This window comes from Mastigoproctus giganteus, chromosome 8, assembly GCF_048544385.1.
Source record: "Mastigoproctus giganteus isolate SK-2022 chromosome 8, ASM4854438v1, whole genome shotgun sequence".
Classification (NCBI taxonomy): Eukaryota; Metazoa; Arthropoda; class Arachnida; order Uropygi; family Thelyphonidae; genus Mastigoproctus; species Mastigoproctus giganteus.
Window position 1 is genome coordinate 231,030,091 of NC_143582.1, and position 27,795 is coordinate 231,057,885.

General features: G+C 41.4%; 1 protein-coding gene across 1 annotated transcript in view; it reads right to left on the reverse strand.

Annotated features, from left to right (window-relative positions):
- Positions 1-27,010, reverse strand: part of LOC150082410 (calcium-binding protein E63-1-like) — a 121,780-nt gene extending 94,770 nt beyond the window's left edge. Inside the window, exons 1-2 of the mRNA XM_090380555.1 lie at positions 26,752-27,010; positions 130-348 (exon numbers count right to left, since the gene is read on the reverse strand). The gene's annotated coding sequence lies outside the window, so the exon portion shown is untranslated. The remainder of the gene's footprint in view (positions 1-129; positions 349-26,751) is intronic.
- Positions 27,011-27,795: the final 785 nt, after the last annotated feature.

Below are 27,795 nucleotides of genomic sequence, written 5' to 3' on the forward strand. Positions count from 1 at the left end.
ATTATTTCGCTTGGTTCGCTGTTATTGGTTTTGAATAAAAATACATACATAAAATAAGTTAATGCAAAAAAATAAATAAATATAAAATTAGTTAATGCAAAATAAATGAATTAATATAAAGTTACTTACCGCTTTTGGACGTTCCGGATTGTCCCGATGGAAGAGGCGACGCAGTGCTTGAGCCAGGGTTGGAATGTTCGGTGACGCACGAGAACAGCGGAAACTCAACGGCAGACGGGTGACGAAGGATCCCTCTACACCTTCCACCTTCGAAAAGTTAACGACCAAGTTGCTGGGGGGCCCATGAAGCAATCAGAAGGATTAGACCGGAAAAAGTTCGTGAAGACCCTGAATGGGAGAGAGAAAAAATGAAAGAAAGTCAGAGGAGTTGTTTGGATTAGTAAAAAAGGAACACAGGACATGAGGGTCGTGTGCCACTCCTGTAAATTGTTCTAAGACTGGCTCTTCTGTTTGTAGTTATAAAAAGAAACTGGAAATTCCGTGGAAAAGGCTATGCTTGGGACTTCAATAAGTTTCTCATTAAAACATAAATTATAACTAAGACCTTTTCAAATGAGTAACGGGTGGCAACAAGTGGAAGAGAGCGAGTAGCAAGAAATACACAATGCAGCATGAACTCTCCGGGAGGCCTGTGCAAAAGAACCTCTATGGGTCTCTGTACAGCAGGCAACGAACGAACTCTGGGCTCGTGAGCAAGACTCTTTGGAAGGTACTTCATAACCCCAATGGTTACAGAGCAGTAATCACGAACTCCGGATCGAAAATGTCTGCCGTTGAAGTTTCAGGAAAAAGTTAGAGTTGCCGGCCTCAGTCATCTGATACAAGAAGAAAGATGGACGCCACGGAGAAATAGATCACTCGGCAGGCAACTCTTCCAGGAAATCTGTAAAGGTCATCTATGAGCCTTTACCTTGAAGCAGACAGGAATTTCCCGACTGATAAGGATGAACGCGGACTCCGACGGTTGATAAATACACCACGAAAAGCGTCAGAACAGTCGGGTGTAAATCTTTCAACTGTTAGGCCTAATGGTTGGGTGTAACAGTTTGCCTGGTCGATGTGAGCTATTCATTTAATACAACTCGACAAAGAACACAACATTACAGCTGCAAAAAAACCAAAACGCTGTGTATATGTGTGTGTGTGCGCGCGCGTTTCGTCCATTATGGATGGCCTCGTTTCCATGGAGATAGGAATAATTCCCGTTTGCGAAGGATCCTTCCTTCTACCTTCAGTAAGTCACAGGCTCTGCATGCGGTAGCTGTTTTAGGGGAGGAGGAGAAGAGAGGGGTAGGATTATTAACGTCTGATGTGTTCCCGTAAGACGGTGCAGGAAACAAGTGCGTTGATTGTTACGTCCATACTGATGTAACTGGGTTACTCCAGTCCCCAAGATTCGAGCTACAATCTACAGGATATCGTGTGCGCGTTCATTTCCATAGCCTCTGTTTGCCTGTTTTGGTGGATAAAAACCAGAATTTCAAAGAGTGAAAATTTTGTTCTCCATGCCTGAGACTGGTTGACTCGGCCAGAGAGTGAAAAAAGCCCAAGAAAGTTGATCGCGTGATTGATGGGATTTTAATCTGGGCCTTTCGACCCGTTGTGATGAACACCGCGATTATAATGATTATAACCACTGTGCTGCCGCAAGGACACGAATAAATGATTTTAACTTTTTTGGCAAATTCGGAACGAGTCCACTTCCTTACGTGATATTTTTTCATCATGATGCGCCATGATGAGCGCCAGAATCGAATTAATGGTGAGAAGAAATCTTTGTCAACTCTTAGGACCCTGTGGTAGGTCCTAAGATTTGGCAAAAGTTTCTTCCTATGGAAGAACGTGAGAAAGGATAGGAAGTGTTAGTCGTATTTTTCGACTCTGCTTGACCTCCGGTTCTACGGAATGATCGAAACGTCTTCCGCAGTAGTACTACATATACAACGTTCGTTTTATTGGCAAACATTTTACATAATATGTAAAATGTTTGCCAATAATATGAATAAAACGAACATAATATGTTCGTTTTATTGGCAAACATTTTACATAATATGTAAAATGTGTGCCAATAAAACGAACGTTGTATATGTAGTACTACTGCGGAAGACGTTTCGATCATTCCGTAGAACCGGAGGTCAAGCAGAGTCGAAAAATACGACTAACACTTCCTATCCTTTCTCACGTTCTTCCATAGGAAGAAACTTTTGCCAAATCTTAGGACCTACCACAGGGTCCTAAGAGTTGACAAAGATTTCTTCTCACCATTAATTCGATTCTGGCGCTCATCATGGCGCATCATGATGAAAAAATATCACGTAAGGAAGTGGACTCGTTCCGAATTTGCCAAAAAAGTTAAAATCATTTATTCGTGTCCTTGCGGCAGCACAGTGGTTATAATCATTATAATCGCGGTGTTCATCACAACGGGTCGAAAGGCCCAGATTAAAATCCCATCAATCACGCGATCAACTTTCTTGGGCTTTTTTCACTCTCTGGCCGAGTCAACCAGTCTCAGGCATGGAGAACAAAATTTTCACTCTTTGAAATTCTGGTTTTTATCCACCAAAACAGGCAAACAGACCAGAGAACATGTAAGAGTACACTCTTACAAATAAAATGCAAATGCTTTTTATCTGAAATAAATTCATGGCAGAGAAATTTGGGAATTATTAAGTTTTGAATATAGTAAAGGTTTGAATATAGTAATTATTAAGGTTTGAAAATAGGGAGGTTATAAATGTGTGAAGTAAATAGCAGTGAAATGGAAACAAGAAGTAACAGGTAATTCAAAGAGGGTAAACTGAAAAACAGAACAGTGGCTTCTACTGGCAATTCTCGAACAAGCTAGAGAGGGTTACTAGGAGCGGAAGACAATGAGACTGTTAGATATAGGTATAAGGACGCTTTGATATATGCCGCAAAGATCAAAGGACGCTTTGATCTATGCTGGGCAGAAATATGTCGGGCCAGTCTGGCGTTTGTGTCGGAAAACCGCGCCAGAAGGTAAGTTGGAGACATTTAGCAAAACTGTCAAAGCACGAAAATAGCTGCTTTTGGAGGCACTCTGCATACATTAAATTGTTATAATGCGAGTGCGAATAAACAAGAAAACAAGTAAATTGCAAGAGAGAGGTTTGTTTTGTTGCACGGGGGAGACGATTGTGCTAAGTTTTAATAAATGGGAAGGAATCAGAAATTAAGCATAGTAGTGGGATCGGTTGAAAGTCCTAAGGGAGGAGATCCAAACACCTGAAAAAAATAGGGTTCGGAAAGAGTGTTAGGGTTGTTGAGGTTCGAGTTCAAGGAGAGTGAGTTCGGGTTCGAATTCGGAAAGAGAGAAGTGTGAGAGATCTAAGATTTAATCATAATCTATTAAATCTTAGATCTCTCAAATCTTAGATAAGAGATCTACGATTTAATCTTTCGAAATGCATGCTGCATTTCGGAAGATTAAATAGTGTAGGAAGCAGCACTTGAGTCTAGATTCGCTCCCGCCTAGAATGAGGCAGGTGTGTGTGAGTCAAGAAATCTACATGGAAGAGAGTGTCCAGTCCAAGAGCCCAGAAGAAGAGATAGACCGCCAAAAAAAAATTTGGAATCGGACGAGGGAAGCCTGTCTTGCCAAGGAGAAAAGCCTAGCTGAAAGAGTGAAAATGAATTGGAAGTAGCAGTCTCGTTCGGAATTTAAGTTTTTGTTCCGGTTTTATTGAACTCCGAACGTATAAGGTGAATTCTGTGAGATATTGATTGATATTTTCTTTCTATAAAAATTTTATTGTACTGTACTGTTAAGTCATTAAGTTGAGCATATAGATTAAGTTAATGACCATGAAATTATGTAGGGGATACAGGTACTTGCAATTAGCATTAGCATTAATGTGAGGCATATGATGCAAGAAAGCAAACTTATACAGCATCAGCCAAAAAAAAAAATAAATAAATAAAATAAAATAAATAATAACCTTCCCATTTCACCCATCCGGTCACTCCAAATGCTTGTATAGTTCAGCTTGAATCTGTTTAAGCTATCAACTTCCACAACTACAAATGAAAGTTTGTTCCAGCAATCAATCACCCGCTGGCTAAAGGCAAACTTCCGCAGCACATCTATTCTACAACTGTCTTTCCTCAATTTGAATCTATGCCCCCCTCAGGTTCTTAGTCTGAGCAAGAGGAAGAATCCCATCAGCATTGAGCTTGCTCAAACCATTGAAGGCCTTATACATCTCAATCAGATCACCTTACAGGTGCCTACTCTTCAGACGCTGCAATTTGCAGAACTTAAGCCTTTCTTGGGAACAGCAACTCTTTGTTCCACCCACCTATCTTGTTGCCCTTCTTTGTACTCGTTCCAGCAGCTCTACATCCTTCTTGAAATGAGGCCTCCAGACCAGTATACAGTACTCAAGGTGTGGTCTGACCATTGCCTTATATAAGAGGACAATCACCTCCTTATCCCTGCTCGCATAATTCCTGTATATCACCGACAACACTGCATGACCTGCTCTGGTAGCCCGTCTGCACTGCTCGGAGAATGTCATATCTGACTGCACAATTATACTTAAAAAAACGTTTTAAGTGGGAAAACGTCATTATAATAATAATAATACTTTATCGCGAACGTTTTATGTGGGAAAAATTTTTACCCGGGGAACTTCTTACGCGAGAAAATAATACATTACAGCATATAGAGCTGAAATTGGGACTTAAAACCAAATATAGTACAGGGAAAAACGTTTTATGCGGGAATTTCTTATCCGGGTGCTACTGTATTCGTGAAAAGTAATTTGTTCCGTTAATTTTGTTGAGCAGTGTATATTTCGTATGGTGAAAATAAATGTGGCGGTAATGCAGGGAAAAAGAAAAACACGGTGTGGTCCGGTATGGGGAAGTAAGTTAAGATTAAATTTTCAGACAGAGCGGCTGCTTTGAAACCTTGAAAGAAAGAAAAAGAGCACTTTGGTCATCCAACCGTGATTGAGTTCGATTAAAAATAGTAAGGCAAAGTAATGGATAGACATCGGATTATATGCAATAAAAACAGGTCAAATAGGCAAGCGAATATGCACTAAAATATACCAAAATACCCGCACAAATGTTAATGTATGCACTACATTATTTTACATCAATTACTCGTTTACTACAATTAATTGAACCACAATTTCTTTGTATTCCACAAGTTAAAGTAAGACCGAATGCTTTCTTCAGTATTACTTTAACATGTATGAAACATGTTTATGGAAAGTTTTAACATCTTTTTTAAAAGTTTTCCCCCCTCACTCAGACCTGGAAATTGTTTAATTACAATACACAATATTTCTCAAAGAGGTCGTTGTTAATTTATGTCCAAGATTCGACCTTTCATATCTTGGACATAAATTGAGAGCCGTAGAAGTAGAATGACCTTTCTGCTTCTACGGAAGTGACTGGACTCTGTTTATAAATGTGAGATTTTGAACTTCTACTTGAAATGGAAGTTCATTTCCTTTTCCATTTAAAAATTCCTCTATTTTCCTGAAAGTGTAAAGGCCCGATAGTTCTTTTCTAAACCGTTATTGTATTCTCTTATTTTTCTCCTCCAGACACAATTGGAATTGGCGATTCAACATTTTCATCTCTCCAATTGCGCTGCTCAAAGAAAGTCCCCGCATTTCAAGTTCGGTTATACAACTAGGTGACCAGCTGAAATGGGTCCGGATGAACAATAAATGTTTATTGGCCGAGGAATCAGAAAGCATTGCCTTAGCACTACCAATAGCCGATGAATGAGTACTATCCACGGAACTAACAAATTCTTTTATAGAATCAAAATTTTTAGCATAAAACGATGTTGCTTGCAACCGTGAGCAACTCTTTGTTACCCCTCACCAAAAATGCGGCTCAACGGACATCCAAATGTAGTTTCCTCTATATCTTGACGAATTTCGCAAATAATACCGTCATAAGTAGCATCAATGGAACTCTTTCTCAAGGTAGATTCGTCTGGAATATTTTGATTTTTACAATTTTTTTAAAACAAATTCTTGAAGATTCGATTATTTACCTTATCGAAAGCGATATTGCTGCTTGCCAGGGCGAGACACAAATCCATTGAAATCACCCTTATCTTCTTTTGAAGTACATGACTTAGTTAAAAGTGAATGATCAAGAAATTTTTGCTCGTTTTTCCTTAGCTTGGCCATAATGTGAAATGCTGTTTCCACATGTTGCTCGAATCGGAATTTTTTCATGCATGGAACGTTCTTTTCGCAAACAACGCAGAACACAAGAACTCTATCCGTAGTAAATCTTGTCCGTGATTGGCAATCCACCTATATATATATATATATATATATATATATATTATTTATTTATTTTTATTAATAACAAGACACGCAACAGGTAACCATGAAGAGTGTATCTGAGAGCAGAACAATGAACAGAGTTCATAACAATAATAAGAAATCCAACAGAAAGATAAACACTGATATATTTTTCTTTCCTTTCATTTTCTAGCTCTATTTTCTTAATGCGCGCATTATCCTCTTTTTCCAGATCCTTTACCCAAGGAATTACTGGTTGTTTTTTTTTATCTCCGCCACTTGGTGGACAAACTCGTCAACGGCCACTTGTAACGGCATCGCCACTATACTACAGCAACTCTAAAACAAATTTTCCCCACTGGAGACCTCTCCGTCCACCAGATTACAAAATGTTCCCTCCCCCCGCTCGGTGAAAGATTATCCCAAGCAAATTTCATTGCAATGCAGTGACTCGTTACGTAATGTCGAAGTCAACATTTGAAAGAAATGATCAAGTTAAGTAATTCGCAGTATTCCTTGCAATATTTGTGTTATTTGCCCTAAGGACCACAATATGCATTTTTATATACACGTATACACTGAATGAACAGAAATCATGGGATACTACCTACGTAGAACGCGTAGGTCCACCTTTTGCTCGGATAAGGGCAGTCCATCCATAAAAGCGTTCATAAAAGCGTTCCACAGGTATTTCGACCCGAACTGAGGTTAACTCACATGCTCATAGACCATCCTAACAGACCTTAGTGACCGTTTTCTTCCCAGGCAGATGCACCCCCCCCCACAGTTCAAGAAATCGACGGCGACCTCTACAAGTTTGCAAGGATCGGAAATACAAAAGAGTGATCCTTAAGCGCCTAATCTCAACTAGGCAAACTGCACAATAATTATGGGCTGCGTAATAGTGTCTAATATATTGTAAATAATGTCAAAAGTAAAATATCTTTATGAATATATTGTAAATAATCTGAAACTGGTTCCGTTGTTGGCCCTGAAGGATGAACCCGAATCTTGATGTGGGCTCCGTCCCCCAAGGCTATTGTACACCATTTAATGTAAAAGCCCTGGCATTGCACCTGTGAAGGGTATATTGTACATAATATCACTTTTGTATACAATAAATATTATATATATTTCCATCCATGCTTGCTGCACTATTGTCCATAACTCTTGGGTGGAGAAACCAAAGCTCGAACGGACCTTTCCACAGCGTTCCAAAGATGCTCCACAGGGTTCATGTCCAGTAAACGGGGTAGCCATTCTATTGTGGTAAAATCTGCGGAATGCTCTTCGAACCATGTTCTAGTCACCACGGCTCTGTGGGGAGGCGCATTGTCCTGCTGGAAGAGTCCATTACCCTGTGGGTGCACGATCATCATGAACGGATGCAGATGGCTCGGAAGGATGGACACATAATTTGCACCGTTCAGAGATGCGTCTAGATGTACCAGAGGTCCCAACGTGCGCCAGTTGAACACGCCCCAGATCATTATCGACCGTTCACCTGCCTGAACAGTTCCTTGTTGACATGACGGGTGCAGAGCTTCGTGCGGTTTCCGCCAGATATGCACTCTCCCATTAGCTCGAAATAATTGGAAAGAGGACTCATCGGACCCGTCTCCAATCAACCATGGTCCAATGCCGATGTTCTTTCGCCCAGTTGAGGCGTAGAGTCATGTGTTGTGGTGTTAGCAATGGGACTCTGGTGTTCCGGCAGCTCCCATAATCTATTGCGGCTAATGATCGCCTGATGGTCTTGGTAGAGATGTATCTGGCACCTCCCTCGTTCAAGGATGCAGCAGTGGAAGTAAGCAAACCATTAACCATAATTATGAGAGCATCCTTAGATTCAGGGGAAGTGCCCATGAACTGGAGATGTGCAAATGTATCCCCATTTCACAAACGGGGTTCAAAGGGTGACATAAATAATTACAGACCTGTTAGTTTAACTTCTATTCCGGGAAAAATAATGGAGTCACTGGTTAAAGAAGCATCGCAGGATCACCTATTCAGGACTGCAGTAATAGTTCAGACACAGCATGGGTTTGTTAAGGGAAGGTCTCATCTTACCAATTTGATTTCATATTACGATGTGGTCACAAACGAACTAAATGCAAAGAATAATTTTGATATCATATACTTGGATTTCAGGAAAGCTTTTGATATTGTTGCAGATAGAAGACTGCTGTACAAATTGGTATGGTATTAAGGGTAAATTGCTACAATGGATAAAGGGATGGCCAAGTGGTAGACAACAGAGAGTGGTAATCAATGGACACTACTCTTCATGGACTAATGTCATTATTGGATCCCCACGTTCGGTGCTGGGCCCATTGTTGTTTTGTGTATTAATCAATGATATCGATGAAGGTATATCAGGCTTAATGTCCAAGTTTGCAGATGATGCAAAGGTTGGTAGGATTGTTAATGACAGTAAAGACAGTATGCTACTGAAACAGGATCTAGAAAAGCTTGGCAGATGGGCTGAGAAGTGGCTACTGAAGTTTAACATTGACAAATGCAAAGTATTGCGTGTGGTTACCAAGAACCATACGCAATACTTCATACGCAATGAAGAGAAACGTACCAGCTCGGTGGTGCTACAATCAGGGAAGTGGAGAATGAAAAAGACTTGGGGGTAATTGTGCAGTCGAATATGAAGTTCGCTGAGCAGTGCAGACGGGCTGCCACAGCAGGTCATGGAGTCTTGTCAATGATATATAGGAATTTTTCTATCAGAAACAAGGAGGTGATTATCGCCTCGTATAAGGCAATGGTCAGGCACACTTTGAGTACTGTGTACAGGTCTGGAAGTATCATTTTAGGAAGGATGTAGAGTTGCTAGAACGAGTACAGAGAAGGTAAACAAGATTTGTGAAGGCAACAAAGGGTTTCTCTTGCGAAGAAAGGCTTAAGTTATGCAAATTGAAACTTCTGGAGCACCTGCATGGTGATCTGATGGAGGTGTATAAGGCCTTGAATGGTTTGAGCAGGCTCAATGCTGATAGCATTCTTCCTTTTGCTCAGACTAAGAATCTGAGGGGGCGTAGATTCAAATAGAGGAAAGACAGTTGTAGAATAGATGTGCGGAAGTTTGCCTTTAGAGAGCACGGAGTTGATTGCTGGAACATACTTCCATCCCTTGTTGTGGAAGTTGATAGCCTAAATAAATTTAAGGCTGAACTAGACAAACATGTTGGGTCCATTGTTGTTTTCTGTATTTATAAATGATATTGATGATGGTGTATCAGGCTTAATGTCCAAGTTTGCAGACGATACAAATACAAAGGTTGGCAGGGTTGTTAAGGACACTACTGATACTATGCTGCTGCAACAGGATCTGGAAAGGTTGAGCAGATGGGCTGAGAGGTGGCAAATGAAGTTTAACATTGACAAATGTAAAGTACTACATATGGGAAACAGTAACCCCAGATCAACGTATCAACTCTGTGGTACTACGCTGACAGTGGTAGAGAATGAAAAGGACCTGGGGGTAATTGTGCAGGCAGATATGAAGTTCTCTGAGCAGTGCAGACGAGCTGCAAGAGTAGCTCATGGTGTCTTGTCAATGATATACAGGAATTTTTCTAGCAGGGACAGGGATGTGATTATTCCCTTGTATAAGGCATTGGTCAGGCCACACCTTGAGTACTGTATACAGGTCTGGAGGCCTCATTTCAAGAAGGATGTAGAGCTGCTGGAACGAGTACAGAGAAGGGCAACAAGATTAGTGAATGGAACAAAGGGTTGCTCTTACGAAGAAAGGCTTAAGTTTTGCAAATTACAGAGCCTGGAGACTAGGCATCGCCGAGGTGATCTGATAGAGGTGTACAAGGCTTTGAATGGCTTGAGCATGCTCAATGCCGATGGAATTCTTCCTATTGCTCAGAATAATCACCTGAGAGGGCATAAATTCAAATTGAGGAAGGACGGATGTCGGATAGACGTGCGGAAATTCGCCTTTAGCCAGCGGGCAGTTGGTTTGTGGAATAGACTTCCATCGCTTGTTGTTGAAGTTGATAGCCTAAACAAATTTAAGGCTCAGCTGGACAGGTATTTCGAACGAATTGAGGGGTGAAATGGGAGTAGTGGTTGTTTTTTTTTTTTTTTTGGCTGATGCTGAATAAGCTTGCTTTCTTGCATCATATGCCTCTACTAATGCTAATGCTAATGCTAACATTTGGAGTGATCAGATGGGTGAAATGGGAAGGTGTTTTTTTTTTTTTTTTTTTTTTGCTGATGTTGTATAAGCTTGCTTTTTTCCATCAGATGCTTCAGCCAATGCTAATGTTAATGCTCGTCGGTGATTTGTGCCACTGTTGCTCTCCGGTTGGCTGAAATAATGCGAGACAGGCGGCCACGTTCATCCACCACCTTTCTCCGCCCAGAGCGCTGTCCACGATGAGATGTTATTCCAGAAATGGTGTATTCCCAATACACTCTCGATACTGTCGAACGGAAATAGTGCAATTTGTGTACCACCTCCGCGATAGAGTGACCCAAGCGTCGGGCACCCACTATCATCTCTCTTTCAAAGTCGGTTAACTTACGACGTTTATCCATACTGACATCGAATTACCGTCTACATCAGGAGTTGGAAATCTGCGGCTCTTTAACTTTTAGCCCACATGAAGCACAATTTGAAATGGAGTTAGAGGACTTAAAAATTAAGGACATGTGGAGTGCAAGACTAAAATGTTTTAAAACTGAAATTAAGGATTTGAAGAGGCAAAAGGTGGCCTTGCAATTTTACACAAATGGACGGCGATAGATGAGTTGAAAATGCAAGATCAAATTGTGTTCGATGCGTGGAGTAGCTTACCGGAGAAGTTTTTTTTTTTTTTTTTTTGATTTGGTAGTTGTTGGCGCATCGGCTTCTGTGGCCATATTGCACCTCCCAAGGTTTTTGCAGTACTTTGATCCAAGCCCGAGGCGGGAATCGAACCCGCGACCTTTGGGTTGCCGGGCAGGTACTTTACCCACTCGGCTAACCGGAGAAGTATATAAATTTGAAAATATTTGCGTTTGGACTTCTCTCAGTTTTTGGGTCAACGTATTTCTGCGGGAAAATATTTTCGAACATGAACTATATTAAAAACAAATCAAGAAACCGACTGAACAATGCGAGTCTCTCAGTACGCTAACATTAGTTTGTACCTAATTGGATGTTTGTTAGGTTTTTCAAGATTAATAAATAATATTTCAAAAAAAATTTTTTTTTTTTTAATAAAACACCTTCCTACTCTTTCCCATTTCTTAAAAAATCTCCCCCCTTTCTCCCAGCTTGAGCTGAGGTGCGGCTCTTCGGATTCTTTTTTTTATTATTATGGCTCTTCACTCAAAAAAAGTTCCCGACCCCTGGTCTATATGAAGGTAGTGATGCAGTGTACCTATATACCTGCCAAGCGGTGGGTTCGTCCACTAGCAAGAGGGGTGACAACGTCGCGTTGCCCAGGAACCAGGTATCCATGAATTCTGTTCTTTCAGCGTACAATTGCATTTAATCCGAAACCTAGTCGTGGAGAAGGAAATATAAGGTTTTAGTGCAGAAATGGGGGGGAAGAAAAAAGAGGGAGAGAGAAGAGGAGGGGAACTAACTGGGGGATTGTAGCAATGGAGTTTTCAGATTTGTAGCGGGGTGAGAAGTCTGACTGTTGGTAGAAAAAGACGTAACGAGATGTGGAGTCACATGGTATCTGCCCTGTCTCAGCTGCGCTCGAATCAATAAAAAGTTTATTATTGAATGTCTAAAGAAAGTTTAAACTGAAAGCCTACGGACAGATTCCAATCGTAAAGGTTGGTCCAGAAGCTGGGAAGTAGGCCAAACAGATGGTGGCCGCTGATCCTTATCGCAGCTATGGTATTTCCACTCAAGGTTATCAGAGAACTGTTCTCGATATCAGCCTGTACTTGAAGAGCTAAATGGAAAGACTTCGTCTAATCAGAAAGGTTTTAGTGCACTTTAGAGGAACGGATCCGCACAAAGATATTCCACCGTGAAAGGAAAGGGAACGAATGCGTGTCCTCAGAACTGTTGTTTACTGCGCAGCATTGTGAAAGGGCGAAGATAAAATTATAGATTAATGTAGGATTAAGGTTAAAGTAATTGAGAGTAAATAATATATGTTTGAAGAAAAGTAAGACAAAAGAATAAATGTAGGTACGAATGGTATTGTTAACAGATAGGAGGTAAATGCAGTGGCACGAGAAAGCAAAAGTAAAAGGCTTATATGAACAGAGCTGTTTATTCTGCAGAAGGAAATCTATTTGTAAAAGAGTGTGGTTGTAGAGCATCTTGTACTGGAAATGGAGGGGTGAAATGGGAGGTTTTGTTTTTTGGCTGATGCTGCATAAGCTTGCCTTCTTGCATCGTATGCCTCTGCTAATGCTAAAAAGGAATTTTGTATAATAAATGTCTGCTTTATAATGTTGTGTCATTTGCTCATGAGACACAGACGTCTTACTCAAGATATGCATTATAACGAAAATCTGCCAGCTCCTGTAAATTTTTCTTTTTTGTTGCTTGTGGGCGTAGGAGTGCTTGGGGGCCTTGGGTTTTGAGGCGCCTGTTGTATTAATGTAGTTATTGGCGTCATTATTAATATAAAGACAACAGTTCCCACTGTCAGCAATACTAAGGTACTGGGGAATAAGACAAAAGGTAAAGAAAAACACCCCTCGCACAGTATTAGGTGAGCTTTACGTAGTAAACACGAGAATTGTAAGCGTTGGGCCAAATGATTCACCCGAGGACCTTCAACCAAGGAAAGTAGGCAGAATATGAAAATAGTGAAAACGAGGCTACTGCATTATCAGAGAGTGGAAATCTGGTGGATGGAGAGGTCTCCAGTGGGGAAACTTTGTTCCAGAGTTGAGAATGCGTAGAAAATGGCGGATAAAAGGAGTTGCTGACGAGTTTGCCTAGCAAGTGGCGGAGATAGAAAACAACTCAATAATTCCGTGGGGAAAGGGTCGCGGATAGAAAGATTAATGCGCTAATTGAGAAAACAGTGGTAGCAAAAGAAAGGAGGAAAATACTCCGCAGTTTTAGTACCATTTTGCTATTCGTTCTCACGCTATCCACTACATCAGATGAAACCTTTGGATAAACATGCCAAAAATTAAATCTTCTACAGAACTTCGTATGAAATCGTGGATTGCCAATCACGGAAAAGATTTTACTACACATGAAAATATGTTTATGGTAAGGAAACGTTGCATGTTTGGGAGAAAATTATTTTAAAATATATTTGACGTAATTAATCGTAAATATTGGACATTAATTAGACATCGAAGAAAGAAGAAGAGGGATAATAGCGCTACCTTATGAATGAATTCATTGACTGAAGATATAATAATTACTTGTGCAAATATATGTCCGTTTATATACATAGACGACCTCTGGAAACCAGGTGTAAACCAGTTGTAATCAGCCTTCTGCACTGTGGGGCTCTGCTGTAGTCGCCTTTCCTCTTCAAGAGAATCTCGTGGGATGCATGAAGACTCTTCCTATGATTAAAGCCGACCCCTTTTAAAATCGGCCATGTGGTAGGCAATGGCATACCAACACATTATCTGATGCCATAGAGACCATAACAAAACCAACTCCAAAAACTGCTGTTAAAGGAAGACCTGCAATTAGGTGGAAGGATGGGATCAGTGAATTTTTGGGCGTAATATTTGGCGATGCCGCTCGTACAGCACATAATCGATGCAGTTGGAGGAATTTGTCAGTGGCCACAACAGCTCCTCAGGGAACTATGTGATTGGAAAAAGACCATTCTATGCATCTGTGCTTTGGTCAGGGTTCCTGCGGTGAAGAGGAGGCCAGATAGAACTGTCCTGGGGGGCGACTCTAACAGAGATTACTTTTCAGTATTGGCAGTTTTCTACAGACAGTTTCATTATGCGGTTATGCAGCAGAGACGAGAGGAAAGCTAGGATGTCACTACCTATCTGATAGTGGTTCTCTAGTAGCTTTAGGGGAGATGGAACGTGCACGGCATCGAATGCAGATTCAATGTCATATTGTTCATCCAAACCCATTTCAGCTGGTTACCTAGTTGCATAACTGAACGTGAAACGTGCGGACTTTCTTTGAGGACAGTAATTGAAGAGATGGAAAAAGTTGAATTGCAAATTTCAACCGTGTCTGGAGGCATACACAGGAGAAGAAATAAGAAGAGTATAAAATAATGTTTTAAAAAAAGAGCTCAGGATTTTTTAATTACAGAAAATAGATGAATTTATAAATGGGAAAAGAAATGAACTTCCATTTGAAGTAAAGGCTTCAAAAACTCACATTTTTAAATCGCATAACTGACGGTTCTTTTCTATGGGTATACCGATCTTAAATTAAAACGGTGTATTGCTAGATGATTTTGAGTCCATGAAGAAACGGGTGATTGAGGAAATGGACCTTAAACTGCGAACTCAACTTTTCATCTACCTCGTTTCAACTTTTCATCTTCGCCGTTTTCTGGAACAACCTTCCTTCACACGTATTTCCTGAAAATTACAGTCTACAGAAGTTCAAGTCCAATGTCAACAAATATCTTCTTTCGTCTTCTCAACCTTCAACCCATGCACGGTACAATGCACTATAGGTTCTAATTCCTCGTTATCGACCGCCCGCCTGCCTGAACAGTTCCTTGTTGACATGACGGGTGCAGAGCTTCGTGCGGTTTCCGCCAGATACGCACCCTCCCGTTCGCTCGAAAAAACTGGAAACGGGACTCATCGGACCAGGAGACCCGTCTCCTATCATCCAAGATCCAGTGCCGATGTTCTTTCGCCCAGTTGAGTCGTAGAGTCCTGTGTCGTGGTGTTGACAATAGGATTCTGGTGGGTCCCATAACCTATTGCGGCTAATGATCGCCTGATGGTCTTCGACGTTTCTGGCACCTCCCTCGTTGAAGTCGGCGGTGATTTGTGCCACCGCTCTCTGGTTGGCTGAAACAATGCGAGACAAACGGCCTCGCATTAATGGCGCCGCTGGTTAAAGAAGCACTGCAGGATCATCCAGACAAAGACTGTAGCAATAATTCAGACACAGCACGGGTTTGTTAAGGGAAAGTCTTGTCTGACCAATTTGATTGGATACTTACGATTTGGTCACAAAGGAACTGGGTGCAAAAAAATATTTTGATATCATATACTTGGAGTCAGGAAAGTTTTTTTTTTGTGTTTAACACTATTTAGCCTTCTAACCAGCTACAATAAAGTGGTGTTGCAATAAAGATTCTCTTTTGATACTGCTCAATAAAAAACTGCTGTACAAACTAGAACAGTATGGCATTAAGGAAAAATTGCTACAATGGATAAAAGTATGGTTGAGTGGGAGAAAACAGAGAGTGGCATTCAATGGACACTGCTCTTTGTGGACTAATGTTATTAGTGGAGTCCCCCCCCCCCAGGGTTCGGTATTGGGCCCATTGTTGTTTTGTATATTTATCAATGATATTGATGAAGGTATATCAGGTTTAATGTCCAAGTTTGCAGATGATACATAGGTTGGCAGGGTTGTTAACGACAGTAAAGACAATGTGCTACTCCAACTGGATCTAGAGAAGTTGGGAAAATGGGCTGAGAAGTGGCAACTGAAGTTTAACTTTGATAAGTGCAAATTACTACAATGGATAAAAGGTAAAATGATGGTTGAGTGGGAGAAAACAGGGAGTGGTAATCAACGGACCCTGCTCTTCGTGGACTAATGTTATTAGTGGAGTCCCCCAGGTTTCGGTGTTGGGCCCATTGTGGTTTTGTATATTTATCAATGATATTGATGAAGGTATATCAGGCTTAATATCAAAGTTTGCTGACGATACGATGGATGGCAGGGTTGTTAATGACAATAATGGCAGTGTGCTACTGCAACAGGATCTAGAAAAGTTAGGCAGATGGGCCGAGAGGTGAAAAATGAAGTTTAACATTGACAATTGCAAAGCACTGCTTATTGGCACTGCAAAGCACTGTATACCAACTGTACGGTATTACACTCAGGTTAGTGGAGAATAAAAAAAAAAGACCTATGGGTATAATTGTGCAGGCAGATATGAAGTTTTCAGAACAGTGCATACAGGCTGCCAGAGCAGGTCATGGGAGTCTTGTCAATGATATACAGGAACTTTGCAAGCAGAAATAAGGAGGCGATTATCCCTTTGTATAAGGCAATGGTCAGCTCAAACCTTGAATTGCATACAGGTCTGGAGGCCTCATTTTAGGAAGGATATAGAGCTGCTGGAAGGAGTACAAAGAAGGGAAAAGAGATTGGAAAGAGGAACAAGAGGGTTGTTCTCAGAGAAGGGCCTAATTTCTGCAAAATGCAGACTCTGGAGACTAGGCACCTGCGAGGCAATCTGATTGAAGTCGCCAATGGTTTGAGCAAGCTCAATAATCCCATCAGTCGTCCTGGCTGATGGGATTATTCATCAGAGGCCGTGTTACCTCTGATGAATGTCCTTCTGTCTCATTGGACCAACTTCACTCAATGCTTCATTTTATCCGGATTGCGACGGATTCTTTCGAAACGACGAAGCAAATATTCACCTTGCAAAAATTGTATCTAATGGTTCGATGAACATTCCCAAGGTTTCCATCATCTATTCTGGCTGCCTAATCTCCAGATCTGAATCCTGCTGAGTGTATCTGGGATATGTTGGAAGCAGTTCGGCTTCGGAATTCACTATTGACAACAATACAGTGGGTGACAAATATCCCGATCGGAGAATGATCAAATCTGGAGCTAGGCTCCCGCAAACGCCTAGTGGAATCCATGGTAATACGTATACTAGCTGAAATTCAAGCAAAAGCTGCCATACTAGACAGTGAATTAAGGTTTCTAATATTTTGACCGGTGAGTGTATTATTTAACGTAACACTTATTTTATTCGGTGCTTCTATAGATAATCAGGGAGATGAAAAGAGCTACGTAGATCCGATGGGTCGATTCTGCGTGACCACAAGAAGGTCGACGCTTTGGGCTACTTAATGGAATGTCGGTGCCCGTACAAGTGCCAGCCCGTCAGATATTGTTCACGCGCTTCTGTTCTAGGGGTCAAGTGCTCGTTAGGTAAGTGGCGAGCTCACAATGATTCGGTTGCTATGGAGACGGGCACATCTGTGTTCCTTGTAGTCAGTTCGAGTGTGTAGACAAACAGAGAGAGCGTTGATCTTGTACCTTTGAACTTTGCAGGCACTCTTGAAAGCATCAGGACTACGAAGGTGCCGTCAATGAAATGCGGTACTTGCTTAGGAAGAGGCCTCACGTTTCTCCGATATCGGAAATAAGTTGCGCTGTCACTGAGACATCATATTAAACTCTTCCTAAACAGACAATTTCTGCCATTGCTTGAATTCAAATTTGCCTTTAAAGAGAAGCCAGTTATATCACCACCCCCCACACCGTCCACCTCCTCAAACACAAATACTCGACCATTACTAACGTTTGACTTTTCTGAGATAAGGGGTTGTAAACAGTATCACTAGCCGTATTCTCGTGCCCTACGGGAGGCGATACTGATCAGTTTGCTAATCCCTGTAAATACGAGAAACCCAACAGACGCTACTCAGCAGAAGGGTGCCCTGAACATTACTTGAGAAGTGACGAATACGTGGTTGTTCTTGAAATAGGGAAACAAATGGAAATCACGAAGTGGAGGTCAAGACTAGCGGAGAATATGGTATCCCGCTCGTCAACGTTCTTAAAAAAATAAATAAACGAAAGATACTAATGCCCACACTTTTTCCCCCCAGTCTTGTTTTTTGTTGACAATTTCTGCGTTTTCACTACACTAATTCTTAAGTTGGCTTCAAGTTTCAGTTGGTGGGACTGTTTACTGTTTCAAACATGTAAATAAACTAATACGACTAATAATAATCAAACTAATTTAAAAGAATTGCACCTTAAAATCACACCCCAGTATATATCACTGAGTTGGCTTTACGTTAGCAACATCTTCCTTTTGGACGATGAACAGGTCTGACACTGGTGAAGGCCCAATGTCGGGAACAGCTGAGATAAGACTGTAGTTCGCACATTTGGCGATCAGTTTTTTTGTGCGTCTGCGAAGAAGAATATGTCAAGGTCGAGATCATTCCAAATTCGAATGTGGAATGATTGTGGGGGCAAGATGAGCAGGTTTTATTGTTCCCGTTGTGTGGTATCACGAGTCTACCGTAACTGGCTCGACAGCGATCGAACAACCAGCCAAAAGCCACAAGTACAAGTGGAACACCGATGGGTGGTCGATTCCCGTGAGCATTATGTGTCTCATCTAGTAACACAGCAACGACACCGCACATTAACCATCCAGTACAATGTATGAATAGAAAGACCAATATCCACAAACTTAGAGTTTATTGTTACAAATCAAGCTGTACCGAGTTCTCCCTAACTCCGCTATCCACATTGACTATTGGCTGAAATTAGCTCTTATAGGCTATGGCAGTCGACGGTCGTCCCTCGTACCCAAGCTCATTGAGAAACACAAGAAATTGAGCCTTGCATGGGCACCTTAGCACTAACACTGGACACCGACACGTGGAAATCTACGTGTCGGTGTCCAGTGTCACCTGTTCTAATGAATCCCATTTCCAACTCTAACATGCTAATGGTCGTATCCGCATTTCGCTCCAAACATTTGTCCACTTCTTCCATGAATTTATTTAAGCTATCAACTTCCACAACAAGAGATGGAAGTCTGTTCCATCAATTAACTACCCATTGGTTAAAGGCAAATTTCAGCACATTTATTCTACAACTGTCTTTCCTCAGTTTGAATCTGTGCTCCCTCATGTTCGTAATCTGAGCAAGAGGAAGAATCCCATCAGCATTGAGCTTGCTCAAGCCATTCATGGCCTTACACACCTCAATCAGATCACCTCGCAGGTGCCTAGTCTCCAGACGCTGCAATTTATAGAAGTTAAGCCTTTCTTCGAAAGAAAGGTCGTCCCTTTGTTCCCCTCAGTCTTCTTGTCATTTTCTGTACTCATTCTATCAACTCTACAACCTAAAATGAGGCCTCCAGACCTGTAGCAGTACAGCCATTGCCTCATACAAGAGGATAGCCACCTCCTTATCCCTGCTAGCAAAATTCCTGTATATCATTGACAAGACTCCATTAGCTGCTCTGGCAGCCTGTCTGCACTGTTCAGAAAACTTCACATCTGACTGCACAATTACCCCTCAATTTCTGCGCAATCTCTCAGAAACTTGAGTTTCTAGAAGAAAAACCGTGCTTTCCTCGCTTAAGATTAAATAACCAATAATTGAATTGATTGAAAAAAAGACCAATAACGATTCCTCACGTCACTGACGGACTTCGAACTCAGGTGTTTTCCGCCCAGTGTGGGGGAGGACGTTAATTCTACCAACTGTGCTACACACAAGGGCGCGGCATTACTGGACACATTGTGCAATGTACGAGTACTACCAGAGGACGCCCTGCAACAGGTTGTTGAGGCCATGGCAAGAAGTATTAGGTTGGTGTTGGTAAATGCAGTTCATACCACAAAGATGTCTTGAAATATGGACAAAACAAAAAAACTAGCATTTCGATTTCATATCTCGCTTCTATATTTTGATACCGTTCCACAACTAGGAGAGCTCATATCTGCTGCCCAGGTTAACTCATTTGCAATGTATTAGTCGCAATCAGAAAGACCTCCCTGTTGAGGTATCGAAGAAAAATCTTGCTTCTCAGCCAAATCCCAAACCATCTAACGTGTATGAAAGAGTTGGTTTATGCATAGTTACTGCACGTACATCATTTCTACTACCAAGGTAGTAATCATTTCTAGTACCTTTGTAGAAATCATTTCTACTACCCTGAAGTAGTAGAAATGACGTACGCGCAGTAACCACGCATAAACCAACTCTTTCATACTCTTAGGCATTTAGCCAAGAAATGTTTTTACATCTAACACGTGATTCGTAGTATACAGCATTAGACCTACGTCACTATTGAAACCAGACTGAGTTCTCGTAAATATGACAGTTGAAGTATCTTCAAAATAACCAAAAATATATAATATTTACTCTCAAATATACTTTAACTTAAAATTTTTGAAACTGCATTACTGTGAAACCAGGTCTATGAGGTCAACCGGTCTATTAATGTCCAGTTACTATTCGCATTAGTATTGGCCATATATCGCAAGAGAGTCACAGGCTTTTACTGCACAGGCCATAATAATAATTAAATAAAATACAGCGGGACTATAACTTCTCTATCTCTACAGGATAACGTTCGATAAATCATTGATAGGACATCGTGGACTTTCCTAGCCGCCTGTTTTCACTGCTCAGAAAACTTCATATCTGCCCCGTACTCCCAGATTGCCCTCGTGGGCAGCACAGTTGGTATGATCGCCGTTCTGCTTACACCTGGTGGAAAAGACTTGAGTTCGAATAACGGGAGGAATTTTTATGGGTCTTTCTCACAACATGGCTGAGTTAGTCGGTCGCAAGCAAAGGTAGCATGGTTTTTTTCTCCTGTAAATTCTGGTTTTTCGTCCAGCAAACAGAAAATCTACCTCAGAATACATGCAATTTACGGTCAATATGCATGGCCTAAATCGCCTATGCTCCTAAAAACTCAACAACAAACTTCTAGAACCCTTTCTTCCTCTACTGTTTTTAATTCACCTCTACCAAGCGTTTAAGTTATAAGTTATTAAGCTGTTTCCCAAATTTAACACTGCATTAAAACATAGCTGCCACTTTTCAGACCATTCTTGAAGCTTGTCCAAGTCAACCTGAATCAGTAACGACTCTTCCAAACTTTACATTGTCTGCTAATTTTAATGTCATGCCCTCTCTCTATCTGCTCGTTATGAAAATCCGAAACAATTGTCCAAGAATCGGTCGTTGGGGAACTCCACTTCTGATTTACACCAATCTGGAGAATATTTATTAATCACAACCCACTACCTTCTGCCCTGCAGCTACCCTGCGATCCATTTTAAAGTCTTTCCAGTTTACTCGTACAGTAAACTTTTATGAGGTACCGAATCAAAAGCCTTGTTTCATCAGGCCATGGTGAAACCTTTTATTTCATGTCACGGTAAAAAAATTAAATAATTTCTAAATTATCTTGGAGTTAAGAAATATCTTAGTGAAATGTTTCAGTGTTAGTATTAGTAAGGTGAAGTCTTGCAATGTGGACTTTTCTTGCATCAGCCAAGATAGGCCAATTGATCCAGTACCAACGGGGTAATAGGAATCAAAAATTGATTGGGAAAGTGAGGAGTATTCTCAAGAGAGAAAACATCTACAGCAACCCCACGAGACCAAAAATCAGAGAATAGGATAATAGTTAGGCACTGAAGCAGGACCTCCTAGCACTCAGCAAGAGACTATGATGATACAAAGAGAGCTCCTAGTGGAAAATAAACAACCGAATCATCGATGAAAACCAAAGAGCCATCACATGTCTGAAGGATAAAGACCAAGATACAAGAAACCCAGCAAAATACAGGCCGATCATCTGTCTCCTAAAGATGTACAAGATGCTAACCAGTCCTAATCTAACCAGTTGTATAACCAGATATCGGACAACTTGGAGAGTCAGATCATTTTTTTTTTAATGAAACCCCCAAACACAAAAGGTATCGAAACCTATAGTACTCAGTACCATACATGAGTTGAAGGAGAAATATGGGGGAGGGATGCCGGAAACTTTGCTCTAGAAACTAAACATGGGTTTCACCACTTCAAGCCTCCAATAAGCAAAATGGTGGTATTGCACCGGTTAATAAGAGCCATCTACCACTTAGTTCATGGCCGAACAACAGAAGGGATTCAAGCAGATGAGCAAAGGATGCAAGGAGCAACTAACCATTGATGCCTAAGCTATAGCGCACGGCAACCTGTACGCCGGCTAAATCGATTATCGCAAGGCCATCCACTCCGTGCCTCGTAGCTGGCTAAACTTGACGCTTGATATCTACAAGTTAATTCGACAAGTTAAGTCACAAATTTCTTAGAAGCAACTATGGCGAATGGAGTATTACCATCAAGGTCGAGAATATTACAACCAGATCGATTCCCATCAGGTTAGGAAAATTTCAGGGAAAATTTCTTTGCAATCAACCTGCTATCCACCATGCTCAACAACAAGTAAGGATATAACCTCAAGGAAGAAAAAAATCTGTATACTCTCTCCCACCTGATGTACACGGACATCCAGCTCTATGCAGCAACCGAGAAGCAACTCCAGCAACAACTCTGGATCACCGAAGAATTCAGCAATGATATCAGGATGGAATTTGGTCTAGACAAATGCAAGACCCACGACTAATTTCTCCTGATTGCATCAGGAGATGCAAGACCCGTCACGTGATCGAACCCCCAATCAAGGAGAAATAATATAATAGCAATAATAATAATAACAAACTAAACTATTATATTAGGGTCACCTGGAAATTTACTTTCAACTATCCATGTGTATTGAGTCTGTAAATTGCGTGTATTCTCGCAATTCTCGATTTTCCTGCTTTGCTGGAAGAAAAACCCCAGTTTATACGGAGGGAAAAGCTTGCTATCAACGCCTGAGCCAACTAACTGAGCCACGGAGTAAAAAAAAAAAAGCCCATAAAAGTTCCTCGTGTCATCGAGGATTCAAACCCGGCCTTTTCCACTCGGTGTGAGGAGGACGGTGGACGTTGGTACCTGGCGCGGTAGTTCAGTGGCGATATCACTGTGCTACCGCGATGGCAATAATAATAAAAGGTATACAAATATCGGGGGATGTTGCAGGCCCACCAATTAGAACACAAGGAGATCAAGGCCAGCCTGACTAAGAAATACCATCAGAGACTGAGAAGCTGTAGTAGTATAGGGTTTTTATGAGCATCAACAACTAAGGCCATATTGCTCCTTGTATACTGTCTGTAAATTGCGTGTGTTCGTGATCGATTTTTTGTTTGCTGGACGAAAAACACGAGTTTCTGGAAGTAAAAAAATCCACGTTACCTTCACCTGAGACCAACTAACTCAGCCACGTTGTGAAAAGGGCCAATAAAAATTCAAAATTTTCCCCGTTATCGATGGGACTCATACTCAGAGCTTTCCCTCCTGGGTGGGGAGGACAACGATTCTACCGACTGTGCTACCCACCAGTGCGACTGCGAAACCTTCTAAAATCAAAGCGGAATGGTGGGAATGTGGCCACAGCTATGAACATTTACGCAGTCCCAGTACTAATGTACTCCGGATCGTAGATTGGACCAACACCGAGCTGGAGGAGATTAGGAGGTCGATCAGGATAATGATGACCAAGAGCCACCAACACCACCCGCAGTCGGCCATCGAGAGACTGACCATAGCTCGTAAAGAAATATGGAGCAGATTGAGGGAACTCATTGAACAAGAGATTAAGGTGATTAAGATCCTGCAGATTACTTCCAGGAAAACACGCACCAATATACCAAGCCTTAAGAAAGACAATCGCTACACGACACTCAACGTCAACAACGAGACCACACTCACACAGACAGAAGAAACAAAGACTGAAATATGGGCAATCTTTCTGACACTGTGATGACCTCCATCAAGACTGAATAGATAAGATAGCTTCCAACGCTTGGATTGGGAGAGGGAGGCTCTTCCCCAAGACCGACGGATTCATGATCGCCATCCAAGATCAGGTAATCAACGGCAGAACTTTTCAGTCGACCATTTGGTCACACTTCTCCGATCCTCTACAAATGCGGTCTAACCATCTCCTTATACAAGGTGTCTCAAAAATACACGGCATATGAGGAACATGTAGACAATAAAAATATTTTATATCAACATACTTCCTGAAATGCTTGGTTTCCGAGATTTGAAGGTCTGTCTATGACACTTAACTGTCCACATCACTTTATAGTAATTGTTCAAAATGTCCACTTTATGCTTGAATATAGGCCTCGCACCGACGTCTCATGGACTCGCGAAGACGATGCCAAATTCCTGGCATGTTTCGTATTGTCTCACAACCTGCCACAATTCGATTGCGGAGAGTTTCCACATCAGCTACCGGAGTAATGAAAGTTGTTTTGGATTCCGTCTCGTGTGAACTGTGCTTCATCTGTGAATATCACTAAGGCAGGAAAGTGAGAAGTTGTACCACACTGCTGCAAGAACCACTGGCAGAACATTACTCGCGCAGGGTAATCTGCTAGTGACAAGGTCTGTTGCAGATGGTAAGGATACAGTTGGTGTTCTCGCAACACTCTCCAAATAGTCGAACGTTGAACATCCAGTTGCATTGCTATTGTGCAGGTGCTGATTCCAGGAGTGGCATGCACAACATCCAAAATCTCCTCCTCTACTTCAGGAGTCGTAGATCTTGGTCGTCCTCTGTCGGCAGCACGAGGTGTAAAGGTCCCATGTTCACAAAGACGGCGATGGATACCTTCAAACGTTTTCCTGTCTGGACATCTTCGTTCTGGGAACCTTTCGTGGTACAAACGACGAGCCTCCAGAGCATAGCCGTCCGCCAAATGGTATTTAATAAAGTACATAAAGTGCATATCCGCTCGCTCCTGAAATGGAAAACCACCAGATTCTGTCAGTACCTTGTGATGAAGGAAATCACCTGCGGGAGATAAGACATTCCGGTTAATAACTCGGGAACCAAACATTTCCGGAACTATATTGATATAAAATATTTTTATTGTCTACATATGAGGAACTCCTTCCTGAAGTTGTGCCGTGTATTTTTGAGACACCCTGTATACAGCATAATGACGTCCTTTCTATAAATCATGGACGAGACACCATGTCTACGATTAACAGACATGATCTCTTGTTTATAATTTTAGGACTTTTACCAGTTCCGTGGTGTCTGGGGTTCGAACTCAGATCTTTTCCATGTACCTTGTTACGCGTATGTTTGCACTGCACGGAAAATTTCAAGTCACATTAAATCGTATCATATAGGCTAAGTCCTTTTCTTCTTGACCAATTTTTTCCCCTCTCCGTATCTTCGGGATTTCTGTTCCCCAAATGCATTTAGAAGTATTAAACTTTAATTACAATTTTCAAAACCATATATGCAACTAATCAGGTCTTTTTGAAATAACATGACCGGGCCCGAACACGTACCCTTCTCACTTTCAGATCATCAGAAAACTTTGGTACCCTCCTTTGTATACAGCCCTCAATTCTTTTGGAGTTATTAAACATCTTGGAATATTTTTATGGTTCAAAAATAAATTTTTGATGAAAATCAATGTGAAAAGAACTGCTGGATAACTATCTATAGCAACTGTGGAGGAAGGAACTCGAATTACTCCGAGTTTCAAAATTTTAGATCCAATCCAGGAATCCCTTCGCCATTTCCTGGATGAAAGAGGCAGCCATGATATTTGGTTGGACTGATTCGTATAGGATACGAGTGCATTTATATGTTTGATGTATTTTTGTAGGATGGAGTGAGATTTATTTCACCATGACTGTGTATCCCCCCTTGAATATTTATAACTCCCCCGAAGGCCCATTTATTTATCCACACTGCAGTTTTACTTTTGCAATGCGCGAGAAAACAACAAAATTCGAACGAGCGTCCGCATTAAAATGAACAAAACAAATAGCGACAAATCCGTACACATGCTTTGATTTAAGATTATGTTAAACTCATTTAAAGCTAGAAAAGGGGGAAGCACAAAACATCCAATAAATCAATCAAATATCGAACTCAACCCACTGTCAGTTCGAAATGTTAAATAAAACAGTCTGGCATTTAAACTGCAATTTAACCGTCAGAAAGGAAAAGCAAAAGCCAAATCATCGGCATGCCATAGAGAAATCCCGTGGAACACTTCCTGTCTGAAACGTAATCAGTTAATCAGTTGAGTAAAGGATTTCGAAAACCATAATGGAAACATTCTTTCCGAAATAGTTCACGTAATCGTGATCAGTATCGACCACGAGCCCAGTTGACCACGCCAATTTTCATAGCAGCAAACTGCTAAAAGGTGATAAGGTTGATGGTAACAGATCCTCCAGGGAGGAAACCACATTGATTAAGGGTTGGGACATTGGTAAAATGAGAAGGCCCGAAATGAATAATTGTATTAACTTTCTTAGCTAAGCTATTAATATGAGTTATTGGTCGATAATTGTTTACCATAATTTTGTAACCTTTTTCCAAAATAGGTATGATATATGCCTTTTTAAAGGTAGTGGCGCAGCTTCCATCTTAAATTCCTAAAGTTCCAAACACTTCTTCCGAACACAAATGTTGATAAACTTCTCCATCAGATTGCTCCAGCCAGCCGTGGAGTGGCGTTGACATCGACGATGCGAGTTCCTCGAGATTGAGGACTTGATCACGCCCATGCGAAGCGTCTGCACTTCTCCCTCGTCGTATTCATAAACTTCACGATTGAAAAGTGCTACGGAAATCGCTGGAACGCAGCACGAGGGAGGCGCACTTACCTGATTGCGTACTGGACTCAGCACCAACTTCGCACGCGGATCTCCATTCTGACTCTGAACTTTCTCGTCAAAAAAGCTCTCCGGATTAAGAACCACTTCTCTTTCCGTGGGCGGTAGAAAGACACTCCCACCGTGGTCTGCGGCGAGTGGTTCGAAGGATCTGACCAGACGCTGCTATCCGAAAACTGAACGAAAGACGTTCTAAGGTGTTCGCTCCGTACTATCGGCGAAATGAAAAGTCGCGCATGTGTACACTGGCGTCGCCGCGCCCGACAATCTTAGGCGGAATCGCACGGAAGAAAGTAGCGATTGTCTGGCAGAAGTCCAATGCGTAGCCCACTTACGGTTTCATCTCGTAAATTTGACCCTCGCATGATCACTAACGACGTCTCATTCATTCTTAATTTTTTGGCGAAGAAGAACTCTTTATTGCATACAAAACGTACACGCCGTACACAATACCCTTCACGGCTACAAGCCAGGGGTTAATTTTGTAACCTTTTTCCTAAATATGACTTTTTAAAGGTAGAGGCGTAGCAGCCATCTTAAATTCCAAAAGTTCCAAACAGAAATGTTGATAAACTTGTCCATAAGATTGTTCCAGCCCACTGGGGCCCAACGGCTAAAAGGTCAGAGGAACAACGCAACATGACACTACACAACATAAACATGTACCTTACACCTTTTAAAATCTCTGGCCTTCACAGTGGTCTGTGTTTCACAGAGTACACAACACGAGATGGGGGAAACCCCTGGGACCGTTAGACAACGAACACTTTACAGTCATCCGCGGAGTAGATTCTCATCTGTTCTAGGGATGTCTTATTTATCTCGATGGCAGAACACCTTCCCCTGGTAGCATACCTTTATTGCATGTTTCAATCTTTACAATCTTCTATTTACTTATGAAATTGAAAGCCCTGATTTCGAATTATCAAAAAGCCTGAGAAAACTTTTGCACGTTATTTTTTCATCCCAATCCATCTTCGGTGTCCTCTTACCACCCCTATTCAATACAGGAACTTCAATTAAGCCGATTCCTAC